General features: G+C 39.3%; 1 long non-coding RNA gene across 1 annotated transcript; it reads left to right on the plus strand.

Annotated features, from left to right (window-relative positions):
- The first annotated feature begins 53 nt into the window (after nucleotides 1–53).
- On the plus strand, nucleotides 54–11277 carry LOC129622638 (uncharacterized). The gene is made up of 4 exons (XR_008700100.1): nucleotides 54–163; nucleotides 1168–1940; nucleotides 2592–2690; nucleotides 10210–11277. It is a non-coding gene; the product is annotated as an uncharacterized LOC129622638 (long non-coding RNA).
- Nucleotides 11278–12103: the final 826 nt, after the last annotated feature.

Below are 12103 nucleotides of genomic sequence, written 5' to 3' on the forward strand. Positions count from 1 at the left end.
AAAAATAAAATTTTTTTAAAAGTTGCAGAAACCCTAGAGTTGCTGGAAATCCCAGCTCACAAGGAGCCGAAACGCTTAAGGAATGAGGCCCAGCTGTGGCTTTGACAGCTGCATCACAAATACTTGCCCCAGACGTGAAATGAGCAGGAAAAGGAATTCTGAGGTGAGAGACAAGGATTCCAGGAAGTCAAGGGTCAATCATAGGGCCCCAGAGTTGGGTGAATGCAGATCTCCCCCTGTCCATAGTCCCTGGCTGATAATCGCCCCCCTGGCCTGCTTCCTCTCACTTTTTAATCTGTTTACAATTTCTCCCCACTTAGTGCTGATGGAATCCCAGACTTTGACTTTGAAATCTACAAGTGGTTTCAGTTGTTGTGGTCCTGTCACTAAGTCTTGTCCGACTCTTTGCAGCCCCATGGACTGCAGCATGCCAAGCTTCTCTGTCCTTCACCATCTCCCAGAGCTTGCCCAAACTCATGTCGAGTCCGTGATGCCATCCAACCATCTACAACCGTCTACCAGTGGTAGACTGGTGGTCAAAAGAAACTCAATGAGATAAGCAGAAAATGTTCCGTCTTCCTCAAAAGCTGTAGAAAAGCAGCTTTCGAGGAAGTTTTCTAAATTTTTAATTGGGATATATATAACATAAAATGTTACTTTTATAAACATGTATTGAAATATTAATTAGATATTAAATCAATATTTTATTTTTAAAAGGATGATTCAGTGTCATTAATTCCACTCACACTGTTGAGCAACCATTACCCCAAACAGAAACTTTATACTCATTAAGCATTAACTCCCCATCTTCCCTCCGCCCCCACCCTTGGTAATCTGTTCTCGTTTCTGTTCCAATCAATTTGCTTATTCCAGATGTTGCTTACAAGTGGAACCTGTGTTTTCAAGGTCCATCCATGTTGTAGCATGAATCAGAACTCCACTCCTTTTTACGCTGAATAATATTACCACGCATATTGTCGGCATACAATTGTGCGTGGTACTCTTTTTTCAAGTCTTTCTTCTTAAAAATGTATTTATTATTTTTGGCTGGGCTGGGTCTCCTGTTGCTGCACGTGGGCTCTCTCTAGTTGCAGACAGCAGGGGCTACTGTCCAGCTGTGGTGCGTGGGTTTCTCATTGTGGTGTCCTCTCTTATTGCCGAACACAGGTTCTAGGCACACCTGGCTTCAGCAGTCGCAGCACGTGGGCTCTGGAGCTCAGGATCAGCAGTTGTGGAGCACAAAAACTTAAGGTGCCCCGCGGCATGTGGGATCTTCCTGGACCGAGGATCGAACCTATGTCCCCTGCATGGGCAGGCAGATTCTTAACCACTGGACTGCCAGGCAAGCCCCAGTGTTCTCTTATAATCCTTATTTCTGTAAGGTCAGTGATGATGTTCCCACTTTCATTTCAGATTTTAGTAATTTGAATACCGATGTCAATTTTTTCCCCAAAGAATCGAGGTTTGGTTTTGTTGACTTTTCTCTATTTTCCTACGCTCTGCTTTGTTTCTCTCCACTGTCATTTTATCGTTTTCTTCCTTCAGTTGGCTTGGAGTTTAGTTTGCTCTTTTTCTACTTCTTTACATGTATAGTCAGGTTACTGATTTGAAGACTTGTTTTTTAACGTAGGTGTGGAAAGCTGTAAAATTCCCTCTTTGCACTACTTTTTCTGTATCCTGTAAGTTTTGTGATGCTTTGCTCTTGTTTTCATTTGTCTCAAGGCATTTTCTTTCTTTTTTTAAAAAATATTTGTTTCTTTGGCTGTGCCAGGTCTTGGCTGCAGCCCTCAGAATCTTTGATCTTCCCTTGAGACATGTGGGAGCTAACTCCCTGACCAGGGATCAAACCTGGACCCCCTACACTGGGAGCATGGAGTCTTAACCAGTGGACCACCAAGAAAGTCCCTGAATTTGCATTTTAAGTCACACAGGGAAAAAAGGTACAAACAAAAGCGCAACAATAAAGGCTTTTAGAATTACCAATTCGTTACTTCTCCTAGTGTTCTTTACTTTTTCACATGGCTTTGAGTTACCGTCTAGGGCTTTTTCATTTGGCCTAAAGGGCTCCCTTCAGAATTTCTTGTAGGCACGTCTATTCATAACAGACTCCCTTAACTTTGTTTATCTGGCAATGTCTTGATTTCCTTTCATCCTTAAAGAATAGTTTACTGAATATAGAATTCTTCTTCTTTCAGCATTTGAAATATGTTATGTCAGGGACTGTTTAACAGGAGGAGTCCTATGTGCTGTTTTTCACAAATTCTCTGTTCCTTATCAGTTCCTATTCCAAGAACACGTAGAGCTGCACGCAGCTCCCAGGACTGAGATCATGAGAAATGGTATCTACTTGGATTCCTTTCAGTAGCTCCCTTCAATGACTCTTTTCAGCATGTATTAGACTATCCATACTGTGGCTATTGATAAAATTTCATCCTGTGTAATAGCTGAGTAATCATCCTACTAAAGATATATTAGCCTGCATTTCTGCTAATAAAATACCTTTGCTCCATCAGAGCTTGGATCCCCGTGTCTTTCTCTCTCTCTCTCTCTTTCTCTCTTTCACTTTCTTATTGTCAACTCTGGATCGCCAGGTTCCGGTCCATTAAAGGACCCCAACAAGTGGCACCCAAACAGGGACTCTGGCATATGTGGCATTTCGGACGGAGGGACTCAGGGACCTACTGAGGCCGGTAAGTACTAAGACACGGGTCAAACGGCGGGAAAGCCCCGTCATTCCTCTGCTTTACCTCACCATTTGTTTAAAGCTCAGGGACTTTTGGTTTCGTGCCAATGAATAGAGCCTTGCTTTCAAACAGTGGTCCATTTTGATTTAGAAATTTGGCACCAGGTCAAAGAAAATGTTGAACGAGCCACCAAACAGGGAAAAAATATTCCAGTTGATTTCTGGCCCCTATGGGCTCTCATTAAAGCTGTAATTCTGCCATTTCAAGGTAAATTCTAACCCTCCCAATATTCAACAACAGATAGAACACATATTACATGAATATAATTTAAATGATAAAACTTTACAAAAGGCCCAATTAAAACAACATAAAATATTTCAAAATTTTCTCACTAATCCTACCCCAGCTACTCCAAATGCTCCTTCTCTGCCAACAGGCCCAACTCCAAAGATCTCTCCTTTGCTAGAACCTAATAGTTCTGATAACGACTCTCCTGAGACACCTTTTGACACCAAAACCGGCAATACTTTTTTAGATAATAATAAGTCCTTAACACAGACTCATATTTGCAAAAAATCAGCACTTACTCACTCTCCTCCACGACAGAGGCTCTCTGAATTACTGGCTTGGCAATCACAAATCTCTGAAGCCGATGGTTCCTCTGCCTTTCCAGTTTTAAGAAATCCTGATGCTCAAGGACCCATAATACCTCAATATGACGGTATTAATCTTTTTTACATGCAACAAATGAAAAGGGCTATAATTATGTATAGCCCACATCCGCCTTTTACTAAAGAGCTTCTAAATGTTGTGGCATCTTCTACTGGAAACTTTATTCCCATTGATTGGTGAACTTTAATAAAAGCTCTCCTTAAACCAGGAGAGTATCTTCAATGGACAATGTGGTTTCATGATATAGCCAGGGATCATGCTAACACGAATGCTCGAGCTGGCACTCCCCAAACCAAATTACTTTTGAAATGTTAACTGGCTCCAGAGAATTCGATACCATAGAAGCTCAAATACAGTGCCCTCCCTTATTATACCAACAATTAAAAACAGTGGTCCTTGAAGCTTGGGATCGAATTACTCCTCAAGGAGAGCCTACAGGTAGCTACACTAAAATATTACAAGGACCTAATGAGAGTTATGCTGATTTTTTAGCTAGATTGGAAACTGCTATTTCCCGTACTGTAATCGGAGAAGAAGCCAAAAAACAGCTAGAGAAATTACTTGCTTATGAGAATGCAAATCAGGAATGTCAAAGAGCTCCAATTCATGAGACTTGGACTATTATTGATTATTTGAAGGCTTGTCGCAATCTAGGATCAGAAACTCAAAAGATGCAAATGCTAGCTGGCCTTTAGAAAGGGAAAAATGAAGGATGCTTTACATGTGGAGATAAAAACCATTTAAGAAGGCTAATAAAAAACCTCCAAGAATCTGCCCTCACTGCCGTAGAGGAATGCATTGGGCCAAAGATTGTAAATCTGAATTTGATATTGAAGGAAAACCTATTCCAGAAAACTCCAAGCAGGGGAGCCCCCAGGTCCCCTTCAACAAAAACCAGGGGCAAATTCTATCTTTTCCCTCAAACCCTCAACATCCGGCAGGGGCAGTGCTGCTAGTCTATACCAGCCCTAAATGATTGTCTCCTTTACCCTCAAGCAGTCCCTTCTAGAATACCTACCGGACTTTTTGGGCCCCTGCCCCCACAAACCATCGGTCTTTTACTCATGCAATCTAATTTGACTTCTAAAGAAACTGCTGTTCACCCTGAAGTAATTAATTCAGATTATAAAGGAAAAATTCAAATCATGATGTCATCTCAGATTCTATGGCAATTCAGAAAGGGGGACAAAATTGCTCAATTACTTCTTTTGCCTTACACATTTCTATTAACTCCTCTAATTTTGTACGGACAGGCAGATTCAGCAGTACAGATCAAAAACAATCCTTATGGACATGATTGGTATCTGAATATGCCTGACCAAATATAAATATCAAAATTAATGGTAAAAGATTTTCTGGTCTCCTCGACACTGGATCTAATATCACTATTATTTCCAAACACTTATGGCCCCAATCCTGGCCTATACAAAAAATCTCTTGCCAATTGCAGAAATTTCTCAAACCAAAGTACAAGAAATTTATCAAAATGTTCAAATCTACCCATATGAAGGACCAAAAGGCCAGCCTACAACATTAAAAGTGATAGATGCACCTCTTAATTTAATAGGAAAGGACTTACTTATGCAATGGCAAACTCAGATATACATTCCACATTTTTCCTAGGGGCCACTGCTCACCACAAAGCAATTATTAAAATAACTTGGAAGAATGACGAGCCTATTTAGACAGAGCAATGGCCCCTTATGAAAGAAAAATAACAGGCTACTAAAGAACTTATAGACACACAATTAGAATTAAAACATATTGAGGAATCTTGCTCTCCTTGGAACTCTCCTATTTTTGTTATAAAAAAGAAATCTAACAAATGGCATCTCTTAACAGACCTTAGAAAAGTTAATGCATCTATGAAACCTATGGGTGCATTACAACCAAGGATCCCATCGCCTACTGCTGTTCCTCAAAATCGGTACATTATTATTACTGATTTACAACATTGCTTTTTTAATATACCTTTACACCCTTTAACTGTGAAATTAAAAGACACTTACTCCTTGGAAGAAAAGTTATGACCAACCTAGATAGCATATTCAAAAGCAGAGACATTACTTTGCCAACAAAGGTCCATCTAGCCAAGGCTATGGTTTTTCCAGTGGTCATGTATGGATGTGAGAGTTGGACTGTGAAGAAGGCTGAACGCAAAGAATTGATGCTTTTGAACTGTGGTGTTGGAGAAGACTCTTGAGAGTCCCTTGGACTGCAACCAGTCCATTCTAAAGATCAGTCCTGTGTGTTCATTGGAAGGACTGATGCTAAAGCTGAAACTCCAATCCTTTGGCCACCTCATGCGACGAGTTGACTCATTGGAAAAGACTCTGATGCTGGGAGGGATTGGGGGCAGGAGAAGGGGATGACAGAGGATGAGATGGCTGGATGGCATCACAGACTCGATGGACGTGAGTCTGAGTGAACTCCGGGAGTTGGTGATGGACAGGGAGGCCTGGCGTGCTGCGATTCATGGGGTCGCAAAGAGTCAGACATGACTGAGCAACTGAACTGAACTGAACACCCTTTAGACCGGGAGAGATTCACTTTCTCTCTCCCTTTTCCTAATCATATCAGGCCTTATAAAAGATTTCAATAGACTATATTACCTCAAGGTATGCTTAACAGCCCTACTATTTGTCAAAAGTTTGTAGCCAAGGCTTTACATCCAGGGGGACAGCAGCTGCCTCACGCGTGCATCGTTGATCACGTGCTGTAGCCACGAATAGGACAAATGACAGTTTTCACACTGAATGGCCATGATAGTCTTTAGACTCCAGAGAAAACTGATTAAAATAAAATCTTTTTTGAAATTGAAAAATGGTTCTCCTTACACATGCAGTTAGGAAAAGGTTAACTTGTTAAAATACTTTTTTGGAGTGCCAATTCTGCCTGGGAAACAAAAACAGGTCTAAGAAAAAAACCTAAAGTTAACTCTTATCATGTCCTTGGGATACACAGCCCACTCTATCTGGGACTCCAGCCGTAAACAAATTGGTGGAACTCAAAAAAAAAAAAAAAAGGCAAAAAGATATTTTAAATTTCAAACGGAAAATGATGCCTGTCTATCTAAATTTATCTATGTCTAAATGTCTGTCTTTGTTTTTGAATAATATGAAATTAATGAGCTCTATTTAAATTCAGGTTCACATGAACTGAAAAAAATTCAATATTAAATATGTTTATTTAAATATAATTTAAATGTAATTGTTTACTAATCTAATTAAGATATGTCTTAAGTCAACAACATTATGTAATACTTTTATTATGCCTAGGTTTAAGGTAAACTAAATTTGTCAACAAAAGGATAACTCTTTATATATATATAAATGATATGAAAACTTTTAGATAAACTCTATTAAAAATAATTACATTTTAAATAAAATAATCTATTATTATAATCTAAAATAATCTCTTAGGATTGGGGTAACTTAAATCTCTAGAATTGTACTAAACTAAATAATAAAAGTTTATTAAATAGCTACATCATTTCCAAAAAAAATTAGATTTTAAAACATTAATTACTGAACATTAACTTCCTCTTATAGAAAGTTTTTCTTACAGAGATTTTAGACTATTAATAAATATATAATATATAATATACTTATATATAAATATATATTTATTAAAATAAATATATATAATAAATATATTCACCAATCTATAAAATGCTAATATACAAGACACTTCATGGTTGCTAAAGAAAAATAAGATGTATATTTTTAATAAAAAGGTATAAAGTATAACACATTAAATGATAAATACAAAAATATAAGAAAGGTTTATAACAAATGAAAGAGAATTTTATAGCAAGTGGATGTAACTCATTGCCCTGAACTTTCTTCCTCTTCCTTCTTACATGTCTCGATCGATACAAATTCTTCTTTTATAGGGGCCGCACCTCTCCGAGGTGAAACTACACGACATGTTATAACCCACCTGTTAGCTTACTTTGCCATAATGAGAACACCTAATTCTATAAAAACAGACAATGGCTTTGCCTATATTTCTAAGCAGTTCAAACACTTTTTACATTCATTCTCTATTAAGCAGATTACAGACATTCCTTATAATCCACAAACACAAGACATAATTAAACAAACACATTACACACTGAAACTACAAATAAAAAATTAAATAAGGGGGAATACACAGAAACACATTTACCTTCCTTATCCAGAGCAGACGTTACTCGAGTCCAATGCAATATATTTTTTAAGCCTATAACTATTGTTAATATAGCTTTATTTGTTTAAAATTTTTAAACTTACCGCAAGGAGATATTTTGACAAAAGCAGAAAAACATTTCAAGACATTGAAGGACACCTCCCTTCCTTTGCCCATTTGGTATCAAGGCGGGTTAACTGATCAATGGAAATCAAGGAAACTAATTTTACAGGGAAAGGGGTATGCTTCTATTTCTCCAGATGGATCCAACGAACTCACATGGCTTCCTCTTCCGAAGATTCGACCTAAGGGGGCCCCCAGCATTCAAACTAGAGACGAAACAACAAAAACCCCAAGAGGAAGAAATTCCAATACAAGCCATGGCGGCTTTAAAAATTTCCAAAAAACGCCGCATTTGACATCATCGACCTTATGATCTCCCTACTTGGGGACAGATAAAAACCCTTACTAATCAAGCTGAAAATCTGATTTCTCAACAGGGAATGCCTCGGAATCCTGAAAATATTTTTGTCGCTATGCTTGCTTTGCTTGCTTTTGCTTCCCCTGCTCAGGCTGACTTGATTGATCACACTTACTGGGCTTATAAACCTAACCCCCCCTTTTATTGTAGGTTATAGAATGGACAGATATAGGACCAATCATACCCACTAATGGCTCAACACATACGCCCCCTCCTTGGAGCTTGGAGGGGCCCTCTCATCCTGAGGAAGGAAGACTAATTAACATTTCTCTAGGCTATGAAATGATATACTCTGCATATAAGTTAAATAAACAGGGTGACAATATACAGCCTTGATGTACTCCTTTTCCTATTTGGAACCAGTCTGTTGTTCCATGTCCAGTTCTAACTGTTGCTTCCTGACCTGCATACAATTTTCTCAAGAGGCAGATCAGGTGGTCTGGTATTCCCATCTCTTTCATTATTTTCCGCAGTTTATTGTGATCCACACAGTCAAAGGCTTTGGCATAGTCAATAAAGCAGAAATAGATGTTTTTCTGGAACTCTCTTGCTTTTTCCATGATCCAGTGGATGTTGGCAATTTGATCTGTTTATTTAACTTATATGCAGAGTACATCATGAGAAACGCTGGACTGGAAGAAACACAAGCTGGAATCAAGATTGCCAGGAGAAATATCAATAACCTCAGATATGCAGATGACACCACCCTTATGGCAGAAAGTGAAGAGGAACTCAAAAGCCTCTTGATGAAAGTGAAAGAAGAGAGTGAAAAAGTTGGCTTAAAGTTCAACATTCAGAAAATGAAGATCATGGCATCTGGTCCCATCACTTCATGGGAAATAGATGGGGAAACAGTGGAAACAGTGTCAGACTTTATTTTTCTGGGCTCCAAAATCACTGCAGATGGTGACTGCAGCCATGAAATTAAAAGACGCTTACTCCTTGGAAGGAAAGTTATGACCACCCTAGACAGCATATTCAAAAGCAGAGACATTACTTTGCCAACAAAAGTTCGTCTAGTCAAGGCTATGGTTTTTCCTGTGGTCATGTATGGATGTGAGAGTTGGACTGTGAAGAAGGCTGAGTGCCGAAGAATTGATGCTTTTGAACTGTGGTGTTGGAGAAGACTCTTGAGAGTCCCTTGGACTGCAAGGAGATCAGCCCTGGAATTTCTTTGGAAGGAATGATGCTAAAGCTGAAACTCCAGTACTTTGGCCACCTCATGAGAAGAGTTGACTCATTGGAAAAGACTCTGATGGTAGGAGGGATTGGGGGCAAGAGGAGAAGGGGACGACAGAGGATGAGATGGCTGGATGGCATCACTAACTCAATAGACGTGAGTCTAAGTGAACTCCAGGAGTTGGTGATGGACAGGGAGGCCTGGTGTGCTGCGATTCATGGGGTTGCAAAGAGTCAGACACGACTGAGCGACTGATCTGATCTGATCTGAGGCTACAAAATCCTTCCTTTATGCACGGGCCCAACAAAATTATGTATTAATGTTAGTCGACAAACATGGGCTTTCGTCCCTGCCTCCAAAAAGGAACTTCCACACATTGCTTGGATTATTTACTGCCCTTTCTTTGTCCGTGAACCATGTTTATACTACTGAAACTTTAGGGAAAGAATTGGGGAAAGAACAAAGAACACTATGCAAAGGGTTTACTAATGAGAACTTTAAATATACTCCTGTTTGTTGGGACGAACGTCAGGCTCAACCAGGAAGATTAATGTTTGTGGCTAATCATACAGTTGTCGACTGGGGACCCCACGGTATGTGGTTATCTAGCTGCTCAGATGGTATTAACAGCACTGTGTATGACTCTGCCACTCAGATAGCACAGAGGGTCACGACCACTACAACGGGGTATTGCCGTGACAGAGGGCTTCTTGGGTGGCTTGATGGTGGAATGGCCCCCTCTCATCCTCCAATCATCCTCAATAAACAGATTGGGCCTGAACAATGGGACATCTAGAAACTTGCTGCAAGCACTGAAGAACTTGGGACTTGGACCGGACATTTCACAGGGACCAATCGTAGTCACAGTAATTATTTCTTTCGCTATAATCAATCAAATTTATACAAGCCTATGTTCCACTTCATTTTGTTCTAGCTATAGGAAGTTTACAATTCAATAAGACTTTACGTTCTGTAACTTGTATAAATTGCAAATTACATACTTAACTCTTCTGTTTCCTTAGGAAATGAATCCCTTTTGATTCTTCCATCTCGACATAGTCTGTGGTTACCAATACATCTCCAGCGGCCCTGGGAAGAAGGCCCCATGGCTGGACTTGCTTCCCGGTGACTTACTAAACTGCTCCGGCGATCTGAACGATTCATCGGACGGCTGGTTCTTGGCATTTTGGGATTAATAGCTATTTCAACCCCTGCTGCCGTCACTGGCGTCGCTTTACAAACCTCAATTCAAACACAAAATTTTATCCAAAATTCGACTCAAGATGCTCATACTATGTGGGCCAGTCAGGCTCAGATAGATGAGGATATTCAAGACGAAATACAGGAACTAAAAACAGCCATCAAATGGGTTGGAGACAATTAACAGATGTACAAAAACAGGTGATGCTAAAATGGGATTGGAATTCTACTCAATTTTGTGTTACTCCTGTTCAATTCAATAATAGTGCCTACAAGTGGGAACAAATCAAATTTCATTTACAAAACATGCACGATAATGCCTCTCTGAATGCACAATTATTACAAAAGGAAATCTTTGAGACCTTTTCTAAAAATCTGCCCTCTTCCACTAATTTGGAAACTTTAGCTGAACAAATAGCTGATCAATTATCTGGGCTAGACCCACACGGATGGTTTCAAAACATTACTCACAGCATCAGGTCTGGAACTGTAATTTTGGTGATTGTCTTGACAATTATATTTGTCGTTTACTGTTGCCTTCATGCAAAAATTGTTAAAACTAAACAAACTCAAATGGTCAGAACCCTTTTTACAAATATTATAAATAAATAAGGGGGAATTGTCAGGGAATGTTTAACAGGAGGATTCCTATGTGCTGTTTCTCATAAATTCTGTTCCTTATCAGTTCCTATTCCAAGAATGAGTAGAGCTGCATGCCCCTCCCAGGACTGAGATCATGAGAAACAGTATCTACTTGGATTCTTTTCAGTAACTCCCTTCAATGACTCTTTTCAGCGTCAGCGACCTTGTATGTATTAGACTATCCATATTGTGGCTATTGATAAAATTTCATCCTGTGTAATAGCTGAGTAATCATCTTACTAAAGATATATAAGCCTGCATTTCTGCTAATAAATACCTTTGCTCCATCAGAGCTTGGGTCCCCGTGTCTTTCTCTCTCTCTTTCACTTTCTTATTGTTGACTCCAAACCGCCAGGTTCCGGTCCATTAAAGGACCCCAACAATTTCACTGCCACCTGGTTGCCATGGTTTCTGATGAAAAAAAAATCAGCTGTTAATCTTACTGGGGACAGCCCTTCCACAGGACTGTTTTCTTTCTCGCTGCTTTCAAGCTCTCCTCTTTGTCCTTCAACAACTATGTTGTGACATGTTTTGTGTGGCTGAGTTTATCTTGCTTGGAGTTCACTGAGCTTCTTAATACGTAGATTTACATCTTTCATTAAATCTGAGATGTTTTCAGCCCTTATTTCTTCAAATAATCTTTTATTCTGGGACTCTCATTATGCATATGTTGTTACAATCGATGGTGTTGCCAAAGTCCCTTGAGTCTGTTCAATTTTCTTCCTTCTTTCTCCTTTCTGCTCCTCAGACAGAATAACTTCAATTGCTGTAACACATTACTGACCAGGGGATTTTTGCTGAAATGAACACCTGTGGCCAGCAATTTGTCATGTAAGTGCATACTGAAATGTCTCCGGTCAATAATGTTCAGGTAACAAAAAATAATTTAGTACTTCTCTGGTCAACGAGTTGTTAACTTCAAGTTCACAGATTCTTTCTTCTGCGGGCTCAAATCTGCCAGTGAACCCCTCCAGTGAGCTTTTCACTTCAGTTAGTGTACTTCTCAGCTCCAGAATCTCCATCTGACTTCTTTTTGGAATTTCTACCTTTTCTTAAAATTTTATGTATTTAATT

The sequence above is a fragment of the Bubalus kerabau genome, chromosome 11 (genome assembly GCF_029407905.1).
Source record: "Bubalus kerabau isolate K-KA32 ecotype Philippines breed swamp buffalo chromosome 11, PCC_UOA_SB_1v2, whole genome shotgun sequence".
Lineage (NCBI taxonomy): Eukaryota > Metazoa > Chordata > Mammalia > Artiodactyla > Bovidae > Bubalus > Bubalus kerabau.